At 28.0% G+C, this 24348-nt stretch overlaps 1 long non-coding RNA gene across 1 annotated transcript; it reads right to left on the bottom strand.

The window, feature by feature from the left end:
- Window positions 1-82: 82 nt before the first annotated feature.
- On the bottom strand, window positions 83-14798 carry LOC136084786 (uncharacterized). The gene is made up of 3 exons (XR_010640850.1): window positions 14619-14798; window positions 9235-9354; window positions 83-286 (listed from the first exon to the last, which is right to left on the bottom strand). It is a non-coding gene; the product is annotated as an uncharacterized LOC136084786 (long non-coding RNA).
- Between the last annotated feature and the right edge of the window lie 9550 nt (window positions 14799-24348).

The raw sequence follows: 24348 nt of genomic DNA, 5'->3' as shown, positions 1-24348 counted from the left end.
AAAAAGCCGTTTTTTTGATCGAAAGAAAACCCAGTACATTAATTAATTAAACTAGCTTTTACACACACAAAATACACAGCTATTAAATTTATAAATCAATATTTCCAATTTAATAAACAACTTAGCAATTTGTTTCTAAGTTAGATAATGTGTTTTTATAAAATTATTTTGGTTTCACCAATGAATACAATATATAAATAGGCATCGCTCCGGTGGCCAAAAGAAATCCAACAGTCATCCTCACACGCCTTTCATTCGTAGCTTTTACAATAGCTGACATGTTACTCTAAACAAATAAATCAACAAAATATAGTTATAAACTAAGCAAAAAAAATAATAATAATAACTTACTGTGTAATATTGACATCTAATAGTCAACATTACATCAAAACAACTACGTCGACATTACATCAAAACGACTACGTCGACGTTACATCAAAACAAGACATCAGTTCATTGCTGATTTCAATGAACTGGTATCTCAAATTCAAACAGGACTTTAACATGAGATCAACTTGAAATTAAAAAAGTTTTAGACTTTATAAGATACAGACTAATAAAACTAAGGCATAAATAACTTTTAAGCTGATGCCTACCAATGTACCAGTAACCAACAGGGGCTGATAATAAAAACGATATAATAAAATTTTAACGTATATTATCATATCGCTTTTATTTATAAGGCGCGTTAAAGCACTGTGAAAATTATCAATACTTAAAATGAAAGTAAAATGAATATAATAGCTATTATATAAATTGAAACCAACATTAAAGACTTTTTAAAACGCTTATTAAAGTTATTTACATAGCAGATTTGTATTTATTTCATTAGTAACTATTTTTGGAATTTTGGTCTAATAGTTATTAAATATTTAAAATACTTTGAACAACTGACCATCGAGAGTTAAAAATAGCGTAACTTTCATAACATACACGTTTATTAAAACCACATTTTTTTAAAATTTAATTGTATATAAATAGTTTATTTTAACTGTAACAAAAACTTTTGTACGCTGCAAAATTCGTGCATAAAATGAATTTATATATATATATATATATATATATATATATATATATACATATATATATATATATATATATATATATATACTATATATATATATATATATATGCGTTCGCATATGTTGTGTATGTATATTTATGCATGAGTTTGTTTGCGTGTGTGTGTGTATATATATATATATATATATATATATATATATATATATATATATAAATATATATATATATATATATACACATACACACACACAAACACTGATGTAGCAGCCTTACAATTTCTACCTAGATAGTCAATGTATGTACTGAAGCCCTCGCAACTACTATTTGTATGACGTCACTCTAATGCTGCGTTCGTATATGTTGTGTATATATACACTTTTGTATGTGTTCGTGACGTCATAAAAAAGTAGCTGCGAGGGCTTCAGTACATATATTGACTATCTAGGTCAGGGGTGTCCACAATAAGGCCCACGGGCCAACTCCGGCCCTCAGCAACCTTTTATCCGGCCCGTCAGTTAATTGTAAAGATAATTAAAAAAACTATAAACATATGTAATATTAATAAATTATATAATATTTAAATTTATAAATTAATAAATTTTAAAATATTTTTTGTAAAAAAACAATCGCTTTAAATAATTAAAAATATATTAAAAAAATCCTGCCGGCAATTACCATTTGCGTTTTTTAATTGTAAATAGCATCTTCAAAATCAAAACAACGAAAAATCGACAAGGAATGTCGTTTATTTAATGATGAATGGCAAACTAAATACTTTTTTGTTGAATGTAATTCAGTGCTAGTATGTTTAATATGTAATGAATCGGTTTCAGTGTGCAAAGAATATAATTTAAGGAGGCACTATGATACAAAACATTCAAAAACTTATAATCAGTTTGTCAACGAGGTGCGGAAAGAAAAATCAATTAAATTGAAAAATAAGTTATTTGAACAAGATTTGTTAAAAAGGGGCAACACTGAAAAAGAAAATGCTGCTATTGGAAGTTATGAAGTGTCTTCTTTTAGCTAAAAATTGTAAACCATTCAGTGATGGGGAAATTATTAAGGAATCTCTTGAAATTGTGTTCAAAAACATTTGTCCTGAAAAATTGAAAATTTTAAATAATATCTCCCTCTCAAGACAAACAATTACACGAAGAATATGTGATATTGCTGATGATCTGAGTTTGTCATTGACTGAAAAAATAAAAGCATTTCAGTATTATTCAATAGCTATTGATGAATCAACTGATATATCACAAACTGCTCAATTAGCTATTTTTATTCGTGGTATTGATAATGATTTCCTTGTTACTGAAGAGCTACTTGACATCTATCCTATGCAAGGCAGAACAACAGGAGAAGACATTTTTCTTGCCATGAAGAAAGTTTTTAAAAAGTTCAACTTGACTTACAACAGATTAATTTCAATTACATCAGAAGGTGGCAGCTCAATGATCAGAAAAAAAATGGGTGTTGTTTATTAATGACAAATTGTTAATTAATGACAAATTGTTTTCTGCCATTTCATTTTCCAGACTGGAAAATGAAATGGTAGAAAACAATTTGTCATTAATTAAGCGGCATTGTATTATACATCAGCAGCAATTTAACAGCAAAGACTATGGATGTGGAAAATGTAATGTCTGTAGTAGTTAAAGCAATAAACAGCATTAAGTCCAGTGCATTACGAAGTAGGCAATTTGAGGCTTTTTTTGCTGAAAATGACTCTGAATATGGTGGTCTGCTTTATTATACTGAGGTGAGTTGGCTTTCTAGATGTAATATGCTGAAAAGAACTTATGATTTGAGACAAAATATGTTGGATTTTTTCAAAATTATCAACAAAGATTATCCACCAGAGCTAGAAGAAAAAGAGTTTATTGAAAAATTTGCACTTCTAGTAGACTTGACCCAACATTACAATATACTTAACAAAGAACTCCAAGGAAAAGATCAATTAATTGGAAAAATGTACAACCTTATTCTAGCTTTTTAGTTGAAATTAACTTTGTGGGAGCAGCAGTTAAGAACGGGAAATTTCGGTCATTTTCCAACTTTGGGTGAGCTGAATCCTGGAAACACAGCAAAATTTGTTACCTGTATAGAACTTTTAAATGTACTTTATGAATATATTTTTTTTATGGCAAAAACTGTTTTTTTCATTTTCATTTACAATTAGATGCCAATATAATTTTTAATGAAAATAAAAAAAACAGTTTTTTTTTTAACCATAAAAAAATATATTCATAAAGTACCTGCCTAAACCCAACCCTCAATTGTTGAATGTACTAATCAAGTGATCGTGGATTTTAAAATCTGGAAATATTATGACTGCAAAAATAATAACAATCAAAATTTACATATTTTTATTTTTTGCTTAAACACCAGTTAATTCAAGTTTTATGAATAAAAAACAAAGTTAAATCATTTATCTACGAAAGGTCAGAAAAATATGCGCAGTAATTTTTAAAATCAACCAATAAAAATTATACTAAAGCTATTTAAAAAGAATTAGTTAAAAAACTATGTATTTAAAAAATTATGTATTTAAAAATTTTAATACTTTAAATTAACTAATGGATAATAAAAATAATTACAAAACAACACTTTTTTAAATATATTGTTATTATTATTTTTTTTAAACAGCTATAAGCGGTTTAAATTAGTTTTTACACGTTTTTAAACTCCACTGTCTTTAATATAAATATTGTAACAAGATTTACCAGCATTCAATTGACAGTTATTCAATTTATAAGAAAGTATTGAATAAAATTTAAAATAAGATATAAAAGTATAAGATATCTTTTATTTAAAATATTTGATCAACATTTTAATAAAAAAAGTTTTTTGAAAAAAGATTTACTTTTGTTTTCTATTTTTTGTGATATTTATGTTTTTAGTTAGATACATGAGTCCTTAGCATTATCTTAGTTACAATTAAGCTTTCCCATTTTAATGACAATAACAATGAACTTTAAACTCTTAAAGTTATTTTTTAATGACTTTTTCTGTTGTGCAGAATAGAAAATAGCTTAAATGATGTTAGTTTGGTTGACTAACTTTCAACTTGAATGGACAACGCAGCTTTCTACCGATAGTTTACTTTTAAAATGGATTTTATGACAAAAAATTTATTAATTTACTTGAAAATTTCAGATGTTCCTAATAGTATTCTCTAGAGGATAAGCGAAGCAGTTTTTATTTTGTTGTATATTTGTATGACTGTTTTACTAAAAAGCAAAAAAAAAAAATCAAAAAGAACAACTCTTAACAAAATCTTCACAAAAATTGATCAAAAGCGAGTTTTAGCTTCATTAATTTAATTTTTTTTTGCTCATTATCTTGTACAATATGTATTGAAAACATTTTTTAAAATTTTCAAAATGAACAAGATTTTCTTGAGTTATTAGGTTTAAGGTTTGCTAAGATTTTTCATCGAAATAAAACTAACTTTTGCTGATTTTGACAAAAAAAAATTGAAAGAAATTTCAATATTTTTTTGATTTTTTTAATTAGTTGATGTAAATTTTGTTTGCAAATAAAATCAATGAAGTTTATTTTTTTTTTAATAATTTTTTTGGTGATGAACCTTTATTTTAAATTCAGAGATTTAAAAGAAAGGTTTGATAAATAATAAAGATGTTATTTGGAAAAAGCATGTACTAAAATTTCGAATGTTATACACATCGTAAATTTATCTATTAAGATTTTTGCTTCACTTATTCAAATTGCTTTTATTTTACTGGTGGTAAAAATCTTTTTTGCATAAATGATTGAAGTTCTTATTTTATTATCATTTTAATAAAAAAATTTTTTATATATATTTAATAATAATATTATCATATATAATAATTTCTGAATTTAACTAAGAAGATTTATTCTTTCAACTGCACTTCTGTCAATATGTTTTATTTTTCTTTAAATCATTTTATTTAATTTCTCGTTAGTTTTGCCGCAAATTGCAATTAAATGAATAAATTATTTATAGATAAATTTAAAATTACTAATTATGTGCTTTTTTTCTATAATAGATTATTAATATATATATATATATATATATATATATATATATATATATATATATATATATATATATATATATATATATATATATATATATATACATATATATATATATATCATATATTTGTAATTATATTTATAATTATATTTAGTAAAAATCTTGTTTTATTTAACATAAGTAATTTTTATAGTAGTGCTTCATATAATTATTGTCTTCTTAGTATTAAATATTCAGTTTAAATATCTGCAAACAAGAGTTAATAACATTATTATTAACTAACATTAGCGGTTTTTGAGGTGATTTTAATGAGCAATAGATTAAATGTACTAAAATGTTTTTCTTCTTTAACTTTAGAGATTAAAGTTCTTAATTTATTATTATTTGAAACTGTGTATTTAAGTATGTAACTAAGAACATTATCTCAACTGTACTTTTCCCAACTTTTGCAAAGTCAATGAAATGAATTATTTTCAAATAAGTTAAAAATTATTAATTGCCCATTTGTAATTTTAAAAAAAGCATTAATTTCATTTAAATTATTATTAAAATAATAATAATTTGTTAATTTATTTTTGTATTTATGAAGTTTAGTCATGAAGAACGATGACTAAGCTAAAAATTTAAATAAAAAAATAAAAATTTTGACCCTCAAAAAAAAAAAAAAAAAACAGTTGACCGTCAATTCTATGTGTTAGCTGCTCGAATTGATTGCCCACCATGATATTCTTATTTTCCACGCCGATATATATATATATAAATATATATATATATATAAATATGTATATAAATATATATATAAATATATATATATATACATATATATATACATCTATATATATAAATATATATATATATAAATACATATATATATAAATAAATATATATAAATATAAATATATATATATATATACACATATATATATATATATATATAAATATATATATTCATATATATATATATATATATATATATATATATATATATATATATATATATATATATATATATATATATATATATATATATGTATATATATATATATATATATATATATATATATATATATATATATATATATATATATATATATATATATATATATATATATATATATATTAGGGCTGGTACTGATTAATTTTTTGTTTGTTCGATTAATCGTCTAAAATTTTAATCGATTAATCGATTAATTTCGATTAATTCTGAAGTCGACAGAATAACCTGCTTTTCACCACTGGTGAGGTGAAGTTGTTATCGGTAAACGTTAACTAACTACATTATTCACAAACGTTAACAAACAAGACACTTAATGCCTGCTATACTGTATTCAGTTTAATTGACAAGTACAAGTAGGCATCACTTTAGCCAGTCACATAAACAAACGAGGACGTTAACGTTTTCTGGAAGTAGACAAGATCGCAGTTTGTTGACAATGTACCCTGACGAACTAAACAGTCTTTCACAAGGAACAGAAGTGGCAGGTACACACAGAATTGTCTGCACAAAACTGCTCAGGTTAGGGTAACGATGCCTGTTCAGTTGCCACCACATGAGGGGATTCTCAGTTTCTGGAATTACACCTTCTTCTTGATATCGTGTAAGCTCAGCCAGTGAGCCATGTACTGTTTGTGATTCATCTGATGAGGATTGCAATTCCGAGTCGCTGACCAACAGAGTAAGTTTCAGTTTCTTACGCACAGGTTCTGATGCCTCGCCAGTGCTGGTAGTAGTTTCACGTTCAGCTCTTTGTCTTTGGTTACAGTACACCCGAAATGCATTAGAAAGTATTGTCCAAACTGCTTCACATTTCTCTCTTGAGAGACAGCCGAGTTTCTTGTAACGTGGGTCTAATGCCACAGCCATTTGCAACGTTGGCAATGCATCAATGTTTTCAATGCGACCTGAGAAGTCATTTAGTGTTGCAGATTTGAAACGTGCTATATACCCTGGATCGTCATCATTAACCCGCAGAAGTCTGCGCAAAAATGCTTCTAACGGAAGTACAGCCGAACATGTAGCATACTGTTCACTACCAATATACTCAGTAGCATCTGCAAGTGGACCCAATACCGAGACAAATTTTGACATTTTCTCCCAGTCCAACTCCCTTAGTTTATCTCCAGTGTAATTCTCAGGATGGTCAATATGATACTGCTTAATGGCATCTTTCACTTCCAGCAATCTGGCTAACATTAGGTAAGTACTGTTCCACCGCGTAGCTACATCCTGCTGCAATTTGTGAAACTTCACATCGTCAGACCTGTTAGAGGTACTGGCTTGGCTGGCCTTTAGCTCTGATGTATTCCTTGAACTGCGCTTAAAATGTCCAACTAGGTGTCGACATTTAGCCAGAATAGGAGATGAATCAGCTGCTTTCAAACCTGCTAGTATGCTCAGTTGAAGACAGTGTGCAATACACAGTATATGGCTGTAATCCGTCCGTCTTATAGCAGCAACCATATTTCGTGCACTGTCCGTTACGATACAGCTAATTTTTTCAGCAATATTCCACGTTGCAGCAAACTCTTCATAGAAACTGGCAACATTATCAGCAGTGTGCCTTTCTTCAACATTTATGCAAGCTAAAGCGACAGACGTCAGTTTCCACTCAGAATCAATCCAATGACCTGTTATCCCACAGTACGATTCATTGTTGGTGGAGGTCCAAAAGTCAGTAGTTAGAGCAATACTATGAATGCATTCTAGAGCTTTCTTGTGCTCATTCAACTTCTCATTGTATATCTCTCCAATGACAGTGTCGATTGTACGGCGACTGGGCAAAGTATAAGTCTGGTTTTGAAGGGTAATACGAAGCACCGCCTCTAGTCCAGCATCTTCTACAATTGCTGTTGGACGTCCAGAACTGGCAATCCAATGAGCTATTGCCACCTTCAGGTCGGCTGAGACCTTTTCACTGACAGGCTTGTTTGACTGACACGTAAATAAATTGGTGATTGATTTTATCTAAGGCGTCATCTTACGTTCACTGTCGACAACCTGTTGATATTTCAGAGGATGCTTGTGCTGAAGGTGATAAGTCAGCGATGTGTTTGAGCCACGGAAAGCAAACTGTTTATTGCAGTGAACGCAGTATATTTTGTCACCTTTGTCTACTTTACCATCAGCATTCAACTTGAAAACAAAATGCTTGCTTAACTTTCTAGTTAAATGTTTGACAGAAACGCTGCTTTCGTTAGTTGCCGCAGCCATATTTGCAAAACAAACTTTGTTTACTTTAGAAACGGATATAGAAATGTAAGATAATGTTCCCAGGTCAGTAAGTATTTTAAAATATGACAAAATTTTTAGTCGAGATTTTCAAGATACGCGCTTTCAAAATTAATTTTATATTTATCGAATTCTATTGAAAAATTCTAAATTTAATACTCTTTTTCGTCATGGCTAATGACTTTGAAACAATTGATTTTGAAAAGTTGCGTTTAGACGTTTTTAAAACTTTTAAAACTGAAAATAACTTCTTTGCGAATGATTTATATGAAAACGATATATTTTTTTTATAAATTTTTATGCTTAACATTTATCAAATTAACAGATATCAAAATATATTGTTCATGCTAAAATTTAAATTAGGCCAAGTACCATACCACTTCAAAAATAATTTCTTTATAAATAACGTTAATAAATATAATACAAGAGAAACAGGTAATCTTGAGTTTATTCTAATTGAAGAATATTAAAGTTAACTTTAATATTCGAGTAGTTTTAATACAACTAGTTGTACTTAATATATAATATATTACCTATATTGAACATAATATATATTATTCACTTGTAAGGGCTTCGTGATAAGATCAGAACGATCTTCTTGAAGTCCTGTCTGTACTATTTTAATTATAATTATAATCTCGTTTATATATTTTGACTAAGGAAACTTATAAATATTACTATTATAAATTACGAAACTTGTAAATATATATATGTATGGCAAAAAAAATAAAAATAAAAAGTAACGGAAAACCGGCAAAAATTATTCGAAATATTACTGATTAAAGAAATTTTAATCGATTAAATTAGCGATTAATCGATTAATTAATCGTTAATTTCCGCAGCCCTAATATATATATATATATATATATATATATATATATATATATATATATATATATATATATATATATATATATATATTCATATATATATATACATATGTATTATTGATGTTTACCTGATATACTCTTTGACGTTGTTGAAGTTCTTTAACAACATCATTTCCTGAACCTGAACTAGTTACTCCACCATTATACACAATAGTCTTTGGTTGACTATTAGGTGCTGAATAAAGACCCTAAAAAATAATATAAAACTCTAAATACATAAATGTCAATTTAGTGGACATATTTTCAAAAAATTTTTAACATAGAGCTGTGCAGATAGACATATTGTTCACTGAGATTTGAATGTAAAACTAATGAAAAAATTATGTGCATTAAAACCTAAGAATTAATAAATTATTATACAGTTGCAGCTTTACTACTGACATCTAGACAATTTAAAAAAAGCTTAAATATCATCTTGTTAAACTTGCTCTTTTTCCTGAAGCACACCAAGCCAAAATTATCATTAAAAACTTAATTACTAAATAAAACCCACAAACTTGGAGAAAAAACATTAATGTGCAGCAAAACTTGTCCTACAAAAAAAGCAGTAAGGTTATATGGAAAAGCTATATATAAAGCTATATGGAAAAATCCAAAAAAACAAACCGAGAGAAATTGTTACTTTACTAATGGCATGTGTGGTAGCATTATGTGTTGCTAAAGGAGTAGTACACTACACAACAAAGACATCAAGAGCGAAAAACTAACTTTAAGAGATTTCTTATCTCAGCAGACTAGCATAGAAGATTTGTGCATCTGTGTACCGCCAGCTACCTTTGAACAAACATCAACACTTCCAACAAGGCTGCAAACAACCACTATTTAGTACATCATCATCAGGCTTTAGCCTTCCTCTTTTATGCTGTTTCTCTAATCATGGTTAATGCTCAAATGAGCTTACGATAAACCAAAACTCATTTTTGCTTGGCTTCTTATTCAACAAGTAGCATCCTTTTACTGTATCTGTTCCTCTATGCTATAAAAACTTTTATGAAGCCAGTTTTTTTCCTTACACATCGAAAAAACTTTATAACTCTTATCCACCTTCATGTTTTCCTTTTTTATACAACCTACAACTTTTTAAGTCTTCAGTTAAACGTTTCCAAGCTTTTTAATCTTATTTTAAAGTAACTCATAACTTAATAGTGGTTGCTTGCAAACTTGTTGGAATTAAATTATATTTAAAAATATATAAATATATGCCAGTATTTAATAAATAGTAAATGTAAGTATAATTTTAATATATAAAGTATTACAATTTTTTTTCTATCTAGGGGCAGGGTTCACAAAAAGACAAACCTGAACCAGGTTTGCAAAAAGTCTTATTTTAAGACAGGGCCGGGGCCCCGGTCACTTCCCACCACTATTAGAGTTGGAAGTTACTGGAAGAGAAAAGTTTATAAAGTTTATAAAGCAAGATAATAATTAACAGACAACTTAAAAGATTGCAAATTATATGAATCAGGAAAACAAGATGAAGGAAGCGAAGGAAGAAAAATTCCTAAGAACAGACGTTCAAGGAAAAAAACTAGATGAATAAAATTTTTTGGAGCACATAGGAACAGCCACAGTAAAAGGATGACACTTAATTGAATGACGAGTAACATGAGAATGAATTTTAGTAGATTGCACAAGAGCCGCAAGCTCTTTAGAACAGTGCCCATTATAGTATTTATAAAAAAAAGAAAGAGAAGCAGTACTACGATGATGTGATAATGGTTTAAGGTTGGCTGCAAGAGCAGGTCCAACTATGTTTGCAATAGGTTTTTCACCTTGTCTATAAGAGAAAGAGCATCATAGGAAGATGTACCCCAGATATGGCAACTGTATTCCATACAAGGATGGTTTAAGATTTATAGAGATAAAGAATAGAATCCAGAGTAAGAAAGTGGCGAGCACGATAAAAAGATGCAACCTTAGCAGATATTAGAAGTAAGAGTTAATCCTAGAAGATAAAGGGTAGATGACTCATTGAATACATTACCATTCATAAATATAGGAAGATCTTGATTATTACAAAAACAATTAGCTGAAAAAAATTGAGTTTTATCTGAGTTAAAGTTCACCATTCACTGAGAGCACCATTCTGTAACAGAAGTCAGATCTTTTTCAAACTCAAATGCCATCACCAAGCAATCAGAGAGTGTTGGCTTTTTATCAAGACCAGAATAAATGATAGTATCATCAGCAAACAATGCCACCTTAGATGTGAGAATATCAGGAAGATCGTTAATGTAAATTAAAAAGAGTATAGGGCCAAGAATAGAACCTTGAGGAACCCCTAAGGTTAAAGGAAATGAAGAAAAGCGCTGTTCATTGAGGATCACTTTTATACTATTAGCAGCAACATTTTGGAGGAAGTTAAAAATCAATTTTTTTTGACTACAATTTTAATGCATAAAAATAGATTTTTCCACCTACTTTACCAACCAAGTTAAAAGTATTAGTTAACAATAGTTTATTTTGCCTGACAATATCTTTGATAGTTGGCTGTCTTATACTTTTAGCCAGACTAAAGCAATACCAATTTTCAGACTAATCTTTTAGTCCCTGAGAAAAATTGCCACCAATCATTTTGATTTTAAAATAATTGTAGACAAACTTAATGGCCCTTGCCATTATAATAAACTATAATTTGTTTGAGTGATACAATTTTATTTTTGACAGTCTAAAAAAAGAAAAAGTGTAGAAATTTCTCAAATTTATCTGAAGTTACAGTTATTCATTGATTTGGATCATCATTGTTGAAAACGTATTTATTTACTTTTTGTATAATTTTATACCATACTTTTAAGTTGGATTTTGTAAATATTAAATTTAGCATCAAAATTTTTTTCATAGATGGAATTTTGTTAGAGATTAACTGTGGTACTATAATTTTGCCAAACTTACATACACCTATGACCATAGTAATTTTTTAAACTTTATTATTTTTAAATAATTAAAACTGGAAAATAACGAATTACATTTACTCGTGTAAATTAAGTAGCTTTTTAAATGTATTTCTACTTTTAAATTATTTTTTTAAATGTGTACTTTTACTTTTACTTAAGTTTTTTTTTTTAAAAGTATTATGCTTTTCGACATTTTAAATCATATGCATTACTGAGTAAAGAAAATTATTATGTATTAGTATTGTTTAATTTTTCAAAAAGTATGGTTTAATTTTTTTATTTGATAAAAAATAGCACCTGTTTTATAACCATGTTTCCTTATAGATTCCATTAACATTTTAACTGGAGTTATGAAGACACCCATTACCTAGATCAAAATTATGAAAAAGAAATGGTTCAAAATAAACAATCTGGATTTGTATTGAAAATGGAATTAAAGAATTGCATTAAAAATTTCAAGAAAGGAAATAAATCAAAAATTTAGCTTAAGAATTATTTTGATTGCCTGCTCTAACCCAAACCCTCAGTCAATGTATGTACACTCCCGACATGTTCTAACTATTTAGTCAGTCGATGTATGTACACTCCACTGCCCCTTCATAAATCAGCCAATAAAACAAAAATGAAAAAACAATTCAATAAAAACCGAAAAAAAAAACAAATTTAAACAATAAAGGCAATTAAAAAATAAAAACAAACACATTTAAATTTAAATCCTTATACTGCATTTTAATACAAATCCCAAGTTGCAAATTACAAAAGTAAGTTTTCAGCTTTAATCACTTTAACCTAATTCCTTTTTTCAATCAATTTTTTTTTATATAAGCATTTAGTACTTTCAGATGAAGACATCAAACACGTGCACCACTTATGCTTAGAATTTTAATCTTTTTTATTAGAATTTTAAAAGAAAATTAAAAAATCCTTTTAAAAAGTAACGTTGTAACTTTTACTCTGAATACATTTCATGAATGAACTACGTTTTACTTTTACATAGTAAACTTTTAGACTACTTGTACTTAAGAAAAATTTTAGTCAAGTAAAATTTTGTTACTTTTTCCACCCTCTGTAAATAATAATCTGTATTCTTAAAAATTTGTTCATTTTACCCCATATTAATGGTCTTTTATATCTATAAAGATTTTAATCCATCTATATGAGAAGCAAGAGGAAAGATATTAAGATGAACAAAACTAATAAGATTTGCATATTAATTAAGGGGATTAAAATTATCAACATCTTAGTATAAAATGAAGATAGTGAGAGAAATTATTTGGATAAATGAATAAAGGCACTTTAAATATATTGAGCTCTGGATTACACATTTTACAGGGTTCAGAAATTAATTTAATTTCTGAACCCTGTAAAATGTGTTTATTTTGCATGGAAATCTTTCCCATTGATATTTCTAAGGGTGCTAAAAAATGACAATAATTTGTTATAGACTGTTGCTTTAGAATTGAATGAGAAGTTACGGGTTTATTAAAAAAATAAATAGTATAAACTGTAGAGAGCAAAAACAAACAAAATAATTTGTGGAAATAGAAACAACCATATTTTGTTGTGTTCTTTAAAAACTTTTAACAAAATAGTTTATTTTCAAAACAAAAAAAGTTTAATTTTCAGTCCAAATTTTGTAACTTTTTTTGTCTATAAAAAACATAATTGTTCATTTTACACTAAACTTATTTTTATAAGGTATGTTTCATTTTTCTTATCTTTTCAACAATTCAATACAGAATTTTTGATTAACAAATTTCCTAAACGAAGTATAGATTTTAGTTTAATTGCATTATCTCAATTTTTTTTTTTGGCTATGAATATGCTAGGTTTCAAAGAAACGAAACTTACAACTGGAACACATACAACATAATATTGTCAACAGTTCAAAAATAATGATAAAATGTCTTGACACATAGTATACTAGTAGGTTTTACCTTTGTTCTAAAGCTGATAGACAATGAATTCACTGTGTTACTAACACAGTGTGCTAACACTGTTAGCATTACAACATATTTGAAAATAAAAAACTGTGAATCTTTAATATATATATATATATATATATATATATATATATATATATATATATATATATATATATATATATATATATATATATATATATATATATATATATATATATATATATATATATATATATATATATATATATATATATATATACATATATATATATATATTTATATATTGCGACAAACGTGTATTTAAACATTTTTTAAGCATCAGAAGTGAGATTTTTCTCATGACGTACGACATGCAGTCTTACTATGTATTTACATTACTGTGCATCTTTATTGCTTTGAAAAAGCTTGATTACTTAACTTTTTAACCTAAAACTTTTTTTCCTACATTACATTTTTTTGCATTAGAAAAAAACAAACATGTCCTTTTAAAGCAAAATAAAATCGTTATTTAAATTTTTCAGCCTCAGTGTACACCCTATCCTCTGCAATATTAATACAAACTAAAACTAAATATATTAAAAAATAATAGCAAATAATAAAAAATAAAATCTCTAACTAAAAGCAAAAACTTACGCCTCGTTGCTCAATAAAAGACATTGCTGAAAATATATCGAAGTTCAAAACGGATTAAAATGACCAACGCCAAAATGGAGTTGAAAATTTGTTTAGGCTTTTCTATAAAATCTTTCTTGTGACTGTTATAATCGTTTTAATCGATACGATATTATGCTCACGAAATTATATTCGAAAGTCGTTTAAATTCTTTATTTATCGAATATTTAAGAATATCTGTCGCAAAGGCGACATACGGGTTCAGTTTAGTGACAAGACACTAAACTGAACCCGTATTTTACTAGTCCAGACAGCCAGGATATATATAAGGAACATGTATAAAAAGGGTCGGTGTGGAACAGACTTACAAAGGCCCGTATTTCTACGGGTCCGGTCTGCTAGTTTTATATAAACTATAACGGTTAAAATATTAATGTAAAGAAATACAATATTTCTCAATACTAATAATTTTATTATTTCAGAAATTTTTGCTGGGTTATAGATATCATATAACTCAGCAAAACTTTTTTAAATAATAAATGTAATATATATATATATATATATATATATATATATATATATATATATATATATATATATATATATATATATATATATATATACATATATATATATATATATATATATATATATATATATTATTACTTTATACTTCGGGATTTTTTAAGGACCTAACCTACAGAACATTTAACCAAAGACGTATTAAATAAATGTTTTATACTTTACTTAGAATATCCTATAAAAAATCAAAGAACAGTCATATAATATTTTAGAACAGTATTTAACGAGATATTTTGTATGAGTGAATCTACAAAATAATTCTTTTTTCATATTTTTTAGGAATATTCCATACAAACTGCAAAGGTCATTCCCATAATACTTAGAGCAAGATTCTACAAGATTCCTACACGAATGAACTTATATGCTTTTTCTCCATGGATATCCAATAGGAATATAAATGTACAAATTTATTGCTATAAATTTGATATTAAAATATATTAAAAATATATTGCTGTAAAATTTTGGAACATGACCTTTAAGGATTCCTGTAGCTCCAAACCTAAAGGATGTTTTTATGTCCGGTGTCTTATATGATACTCTTATAAGATTTTTATAGATTACTTATTAAACATGTCTACCACACTTGTTGAAGTTAAAAATTAATGACGGAGATGTTTATAGAGCTCAGGAAGAAATGCTGAAACAACAAGAAAATAATTTTATCAACATAGTTAGTTCTAACACAAAAATATTAAATGATCGATTAGACAGAGTTGAAGTTAGCATCCTTCAAAACTCAAACAAAATAGCATCAATTGTAAATCAATTGTAAAGGAAATTTAAAAAAATCAAAGAAAGTTTAAATTTTCATGAAGATCTTTTCAATAAAAAAAATAAAACCCGCCATTAATTGTCTTGTAAAAGATAATCTGACAAACATCAAAATAACAACAATGAACTTATAAAAATAAATAACAAACTCAGAGAGATTGAGGATAGGTCAAGGCGTAATGATTTAGGAATCGATGTTGTCCTTGAAACTGGCAATAAAAGCTAGGCTGACTGTGTAAAAAAGGTAAAAGATGTATTTAACAACATCTTGGAGGTAAAAAATGTTAGTATTGAAAGAGCACATAGAATAGACAAAGTAGTTCACAACAAACATAGAACAATAATCCTAAAACTTCTGGATTTTAAAGATAAAACTGAAATTCTAAACAACTCTTCCAAGTTAAAAGGTAAAAACATTTTCATATATGAAGTTTACTGTATGGAAACGAATATTATACGAAAGGCGTTACGTTAAAAAATAAAAATCGAAAGACAAGCAGGCAAATACGCTTATATTTCATACGACAAACCATTGTTCGGGATTGGAATTCCAAAAAAAAAGTAATATAAAAGTCTTTTTAAATTTTTTTATACATTTATACATAACTTTATTTGCTTTGATTAATTATGGCATCAATAAGCGATTTTGAAACTTTTAAGCGATTAAATTAGGCGATTTTGAAACTTTTAAGCGATTAAATTAAGCGATTTTGAAACTTTTAAGCGATTAAATTCGGCGATTTTGAAACTTTTACTATTTTTGATTAAAATGCTTTTTCATTGAAGGATAAAAAAAAAAAAAAGCACGGTGGTGGAATACACGTCCACGAAAATTAGGCAATGTTTTAGAAACAATCTTAGTTTTTTGATGGCGATGGAGAACTTTTAATCATTGAAATAATAATTGAACAAACAAAAAACATTTTACAAAGCTGTTGTTATCGAACACCTAATGGTGTAGCAGAAAACTTGAACGCGTTCTTACGTTTTTAAGGGTGATTGGGGCAACTGTCACTCTCCGTTTGAAAATATGAGCCGGTTTCAAAACTTTACTAAATTTATGGCTTTGCTTTTTTTTTTATTATTAAAAGGAATGTTGCCTCTATAATTTATAGTTATTGTTGAAATTAACCCGCCAACTATAATTTAAAGTTATTATTAAAATTATTTTTAATAATATTATTGTGTTTTTATTAAAAACATAGTTAGCAAAAACGACAATTTAATTTTATTTCATAGCAACATTAATGCATGAAAGGCTTCAAGTTGTTTTTTTACGTTAACCAATTTTTCAAACGTTTTGTTATTACTGTATTTATTTAGCATTCGTATTTACTTATATGTATCTTTTTATTTTTAATATGAATCAAAAAAGTTTAATATGAATACAAAAGAGAAAAGATGAAGCCGAGAAAGAACGTATTAAACAACTAAACAATTTATTTGAAAAAATTAAAAAAAAACTTACTTTTCAAAATTGGTTAATAAAACTAAAAATGACGTAAAATGCACATGGCAAATACTAAAGTAAATCATTGGAAACCAAAAAACATGCCTAAGTTTTTTGCCATAGATGCCTAAACTATAACAAAGTTTTAAACGAACCACAAATTATAGCTCATGAGTTCAATAAATATTTTGTTGAAATTAGTCCCATCAGATAAAATACAACTTCATTTTATGATTATTTAGTACCTCATAATTAAAATATTTGCTCTGATGAACTATCGTCCGAATTATCCTTTAAAGAATTCGAGAAAGCTTTTAAATCCTTAAAAACAAATAAAGTAACAGGATCTGATGGAATAAACGGAAATATAGTTATAGATTGCTATGAACAAATTAAAAATATTCTTTTTAAATTCTTCAAAGAATCCATTTGTTAAGTAATTTGCTTTGAGTGTTTAAAAATTGCCAAAATCCCAATCCATAAAGAAGGCGACAGATCCAATATCAATAATTATTGTCCCATAGCTATCCTTTCAATATTTTCTAAAATCCTAGAAAGAATTATGTTTAACAGAATTAATAACTGTCTTAATTACAATAACCTTTACAACAATCAATTCGGTTTCAATAAAGCTCAATATACATTAGGTATTTTTATAGACCTATCAAAAGCATTCGATACGGTTGACTATAATATTTAAAACAAAAAATAAAGAATTACGATTTAAACAATAATGTTTTAGCATGGTTTAAAAGCTAATTAGCAAATCGTAAGCAAGTCATGTATAGTGGATCTTAAAAATAACCTGTAAATATAACCCCAAAGTGGATCCTTAAATATAACCTGTGGTGTTCCACAAGGTTCTATTCTTGGACCGTTGCTATTTCTAATCTATGTCAGCGACCTAAACAAAGCCTCTAACTTTATGAGTATTATTTATGCAAATGATACCAACCTATTCCAATCCCACATTGATGTTTACAAACCTTTCTCAACAACTAATAATAAATTTAAAAACATTTCTAAATGGTTCAAATTTAATAAACTAACGTTAAATACTAACAAAACAGAATGAATTCTTTTTCATTCCCTCTCAAAAAAATGTTCTCTACCAAATATTATGCTTTAAATTTCTAATGATGAAACTGTAATAAAAAGAGATTCTGTTATAAGATTCCTGTTCATCTCGATAAGAATATTACTTGAAAAAACCATATTAATCATATACGCACCAAAGTATCTAAAAATATTGGCATTTTGTATAAAGCCCAACTTTACTTTAAAAAAAAGATTTACACAGCTCTATTACACACCTAAGCACAGCTATTTAAGTTACATGAATGTTTCATGGGGTAGTACCGAAAAAAGTAAACTACAACGTACATATTGCCGTCAGAAACTTTATCTGATGAAATGAAAGTACTTTATGTCTACAAACTTAACGTCTTTAATATTTTACATATACAGTATCGGACAAAACGAGTGCAACCAAATAATGCTAATTTAGTTTCTTTATATAAAAGTGCTGCATTTTTTCAATTTAGAGAAATAATTATGTAACTGTTTAGAGACAAAGTTCTTCAAGTTTTATTCATCACAAAGTTCATTATTTGTACACGAAAATTAATAAATTATTCAAAAGTATTAAAAAAAGTTGATTTCCTTCTGGACAAAACAAGTGCAACTCGACAAAATGTTGACCAAGCTGTATTTCGCTATCAATATTTCGCGGCGAATCCTTTGTTGTCGATCACAGCCTTGCATCTTCAAGGCATAGATTCGATCAGGTGATCAATGAAATTTTGTGGAATCGCTGGCCAGTCCTTTTGGATTTGTTCAAACAGTTGATCCTTATTACGAACACCTTCACGATTAATTCTGCGGTTGACAATCTCCCACAGGTTCTCGATAGGGTTGAGATCCAGAGAATGAGGCTGCCAATCCATTACCGATAAGTGGTTGTCTTGAAACCACTGATTGACTACTTTTGCAGTGTGTTTCGGATCGTTGTCTTGCTGAAAAACCCATTTAATTGGCATATTCCATTCAGCATGAGGTAACATAACATCTATCAGGATATTATTATACATGAAAATGGTCCATTATTCCATCGTTTCGATGTATTGGACTTAGACCGTTAGGAGAAAAACACCCCCAGACCATTACATTGCCTCCACCATGCTTCACGGTTTTATGGCAGTAACGTAAATCGAGGCGTTTTCCGGCCGGTCGACGTACACGGCAAATGCCATCGCTCCCAATAATGTTGAACTTCGATTCATCACTGAACAGGACAGTTCTCCATTTCTGCACATTCCAGTCAATATGAGATCTAGCAAACAGGAGTCTTTCCTTCTGGTTTTTTAATGAAATCAGCGGTTTCTTTGCAGGGCGTCGAGAAAACAATCCGGCTTCAACAGCGCGTCGTCTGCGGTCCGATACAGGCAGCTCTAATTGTTTTTGTATCTCGACTGATGATATCCAGGGATCCTTCTTGACGGATCTGACGATTATAGAATCCTCTCTAGAATTGGTGGAACGCGGTCTTCCACCTTTGTTATCTGCTGCCAACTTCCCCGTAGAACGATATTTGGAACATAGTCTTGATACGGTCCATTTTTTCACGCAATATTTATCACAAATACTTTTTTGTGACATTCCAATTACGTAATCGCCAATAATTTTCTTTCTTAGTTCCAATCCAAGACTGCCAGGAGACATTTTTGCACTTGAAGTTATAAAAATAATAAAAATGAATAATCATGCTTCTCAAGGCTTACCGTGTTACATTTATCTGGTGATGATACAATAATGCTCTGTGGAACACAACGTCTTGGTTGGATGTGGACTGTATTGATGTAATGAAACACTTGTTGTATTTCACTTCTTGTATTGATGTTCTTCGATAAAACGCTTTGATAAAACTCACTTTGATAAACTGTCTTGATAATACTGACTGATTGACTTCCATATACTGACTGAATTACATGTCGATTTACATGTCAATTATATAGTAAAATGAACCTGTGTGAACTTGTTCTGGAAGATTCTAGATGCTTCTTTTCGATGCTTCTGGAAGCTTCTGGATGCGTCTGGATGCTTCTGAATGTTTTTGGATATTTTTGGATGCTACTGGATGCTTCTAAATTCTTCTTCTGGAAACTTCTAGAAGCTTCTGCATGCTTCTGGATACTTCTGGAAACTTCTGGATACTTCCTTTAATTATTAAAAAACTTCCGTGACGTTGACACGGACCAGACTTAAGAAAATGAAACAAACCAAAAAAATTACACTTGTTTTGTCCGCTGCAAAATGGCACTTGTCAACGAAATTCTGCCTGTGTGCTGTCACTTGTCAGCTGATTGTTCATGTCATGGCATGCTATGACTCCAGACTCCTGAACTGTTTGCTGTGGTAGTATAGTTTGTTTCGTTTTTAAGACATGTAAAATTAGGAACACTTTTTAGCATTGTTCGATGTTGGTTGCAAATGTTTTGTTCAATACTGTATGTGGAAAAACAATTTATTCCTAACTGTTTTTAACGACCTTTTTACATTGAAACTTTCTAATAAGTACTCACTAAGAATTAAAGATTTGCTAATTGAACCATTTTGTAGAACAAAATTTAATAAATTTTACATTAATTATCACGCAACTTACCTTTGGAAAATAGTTTTGCTTAATTTCGATCTTTTCATTTGCTTTTAAAAACAAGTTAAAAGATATCTTGTTATGGATTCTTGTTATGGATGTTGTTATGGATGTTTTTATGGATTCTTTTTATGGATGACATTTCAATTTACCATTAATTTGTAATATAAACTTGATTTATGAGATTTATTATAATATTTGTATTAATAGATTTATTCTCTTTGATTTATAAAATTTATTATGAACTTTTATTACATATTTATTATCATGGATTATTATTATAGGTTTATAATTATGGTTATTCTTTAGATTTAGATTTTCTATTTTTATAGTATGATTTATTGCACTATTAAGTTTTTAAAATTGTAATGGTTCTGAATCATCATGATTTTCTTTCAGAAGCCTTGTGTGTTTGTTCTTGTAAAATATTGTATTTATTTTACGACAAATGTAAACAAAACAAAACAAAAAATGATTTTGTATATTTTTCAAAATCTATAGGAATTCTTATAAAATGTATTCAATAGGATTATACCACACAAAATCCTATTCATATAGGAAAATCTTTTGTAATTTATATAGCATATCTTATAGGACGTTTTGACAACGAAATCTGTCAAAATTATCAAACGCAACACCCGTACCAAGATTTGCTTCTGTATCCGGGTGGCTAGACAATTTTTGATTACATTTTCCTTAACTAGAATGGAATTTCTTTGGCTTAGTGATATAAATTTAAAGAATGTAGTAATAAAAAGGCAACAGATAAAACTCAAAAACTTTACCCAAATAATAGAAGATTTCCTAAAAACTGTTTACTTAGCAATAATATTTTTTTAAACAGACAATATATATATATATATATATATATATATATATATATATATATATGTATATATATATATATATATATATATATATATATATATATATATATATATATATATATATATATATATATATATATTGACTTTTAGTCTCCAATAAGCAAAAATAAAATGTATATATATATACAGTCGTGTGACAATTTATTATGGCCACCCACATTTTTTTACATTCTCAACTTTCAAAGTCTAATATTAATATTCTTTTGTGATTTATATACTCAAAAGTAATTTTTATTTAAGAAATGGATATTGTTTTGACGAATAAAAAACATTTGACAAATTTTTAATAAATTTTATTATTCAAATATTACTACAAATATATTCAAGATCAATATTAAGCGATTCCTCCTTTTGCCTCTATAATTGCAAAAACTCTTTTTGGCATATTTTTGATGCATTTTTCAGCCATTTCCTTCAATTCTTTATTATGGTTCCAATGGTAAATAATTCTATCTATTAAATACACTTTATTTGTAATATTTTCTTTAGATGTTTGCTTCTTTCGGAGCACCCAAACATTTTCTATAGAATTTAGGTCAGGAGAGTTTCCTGGCCAATCAAGTAATGGAGTACTTTGTTCTAATAGATATTTTTTAACTGATTTAGCCGTGTGACATGGTGCCCCGTCCTGCATAAAGTTTTTTTTCACCTGGACTAAACCATTCTGCCAATTGTGGCAACAATCTTTGTTCCAGGACATTTTTATATTGTAACTGATTCATTATTCCCTCTACAATATAGAGCCTTCCCGTTCCCCTTTCACATATCACTGACCAGATCATCACAGAGGTGGGGTGTTTAACAGTTTGAATGATGCAGTCCAATAAGTATTTTTCCCCTTTTTTTCTTTGAGCCTTTTTTGTTGAGCCTTTTTTGTTAATACTTGGAAAGTACTCTCGTCGCTAAAGCATACCTTAAAATATTATACGAGGATTGTTAAGTGAGTATTTAAAGTTTGTTGTAGTGAAGTGGATATTTTAAAAACATCTAAATTAATTTTACCAATTTCAAATCATTTTCTGTTAAATTCCTATACTTTTTTGCACCATTTTGGTGTTAGTTTAGGCTTTTTAGCTGGACGTCGTGAAATGTAACCAAGATCGTGTAGGCGACATTGAACCGTTCTCTTTGACATGTTGACTCCAGATTGGTCCAGCTTATTAGTTATTTCATTGTTGGTGGCCTGTCTATTTTCTTGAACGATCTTGGTGAGTATTCTTTTCCCGCGTGGTGTTAGGATTCTCTTCTTTCCACATTTACCAACCCTCTTTGGCATCAAGTTCTCCATATTAGCCAATTTTTGTACAGAAACCTGCGAAATATTACATTTTCTGGCAATTTCTAGTTGAGAAAGATTAGTATTTATTAAAAGTGCCCTGATTTCAGCAATTTTTTGTTGTAACAAGTCCTTGTTTTTCCCCATAACTAAAATAAGATATCACATTTCACTACTGCAGTTAAGAATTTGCTTTGGTACTCATAAATTTAAAAATATCAAATCAAATACAATTATTTTTACTTTAAAATAAAAAGAAATATTCAAGAAAACAATATTTTTACTGATTTTAATAAATATTTTGACGGAAACCTAGTAAACGAATTCAAAACACTAGTAATAAAACCTATCAAGTGTACAGCAAAAAAATTATAATTAAGATGACATCATACAAAATGGCTGTCAAAAGTGACTGTGTTGCCAGTAGCATAAAAAAAGCACTGACTTTAGGAGCTAAAACGTTATTTTAAACAAAAGATTAACTTTCAATAATGAATTTTTACTCTTCATATGAAAAAAATGAGATTAAACTTCAAAATGATCAAAATTCATAGTGGCCATAATAAATTGTCACACGACTGTATATATTTTGTAACTGAAACCATTAAAATTCCATGACTTTTGCAAAACTCAATTTATTTCCTGACTTATTAACATTTTTTCTTTAACATTTCACGTTTTTTCCCTGAGTTAATTTTCCTGACTTTTCTAGGTTGCTAATCACCCTGTGCGGCGTTATTAAAATATCTTAGCATGCTTTAAATGTAAACTTGGTTTTAAGGAAAAAAATTATATATTGGAAAATCTTGTAATAAGATTGTTAGATTAAAATAAAATTTAAAACTGAATTTCGGTAAAAATTTTAAAATATTACTAAGGTATGTAATCTTGTAAATAAATAGAATATGTTCCATTTCTAATTATCAAATGTTCGCATACAACCAATACTACTACGCATACAACCTTGTTCCACTTTTAACAGGATACTTACAAGTATACACACGGTCCGCTGATAGACAGTTGCTCCACATTTAACGTAGAACCATTAAAACGGATACTAATACCTGTCGCAATGATAGACCGCGAAACGAGTACTAAACCCGCACCCGCTGATAAAGATTTAATAACTCAAC

Source organism: Hydra vulgaris, chromosome 09 (genome assembly GCF_038396675.1).
Source record: "Hydra vulgaris chromosome 09, alternate assembly HydraT2T_AEP".
Lineage (NCBI taxonomy): Eukaryota > Metazoa > Cnidaria > Hydrozoa > Anthoathecata > Hydridae > Hydra > Hydra vulgaris.
The sequence above is the reverse complement of the archived record's forward strand: the minus strand, read 5'-3'. Positions and strand labels throughout refer to the sequence as shown.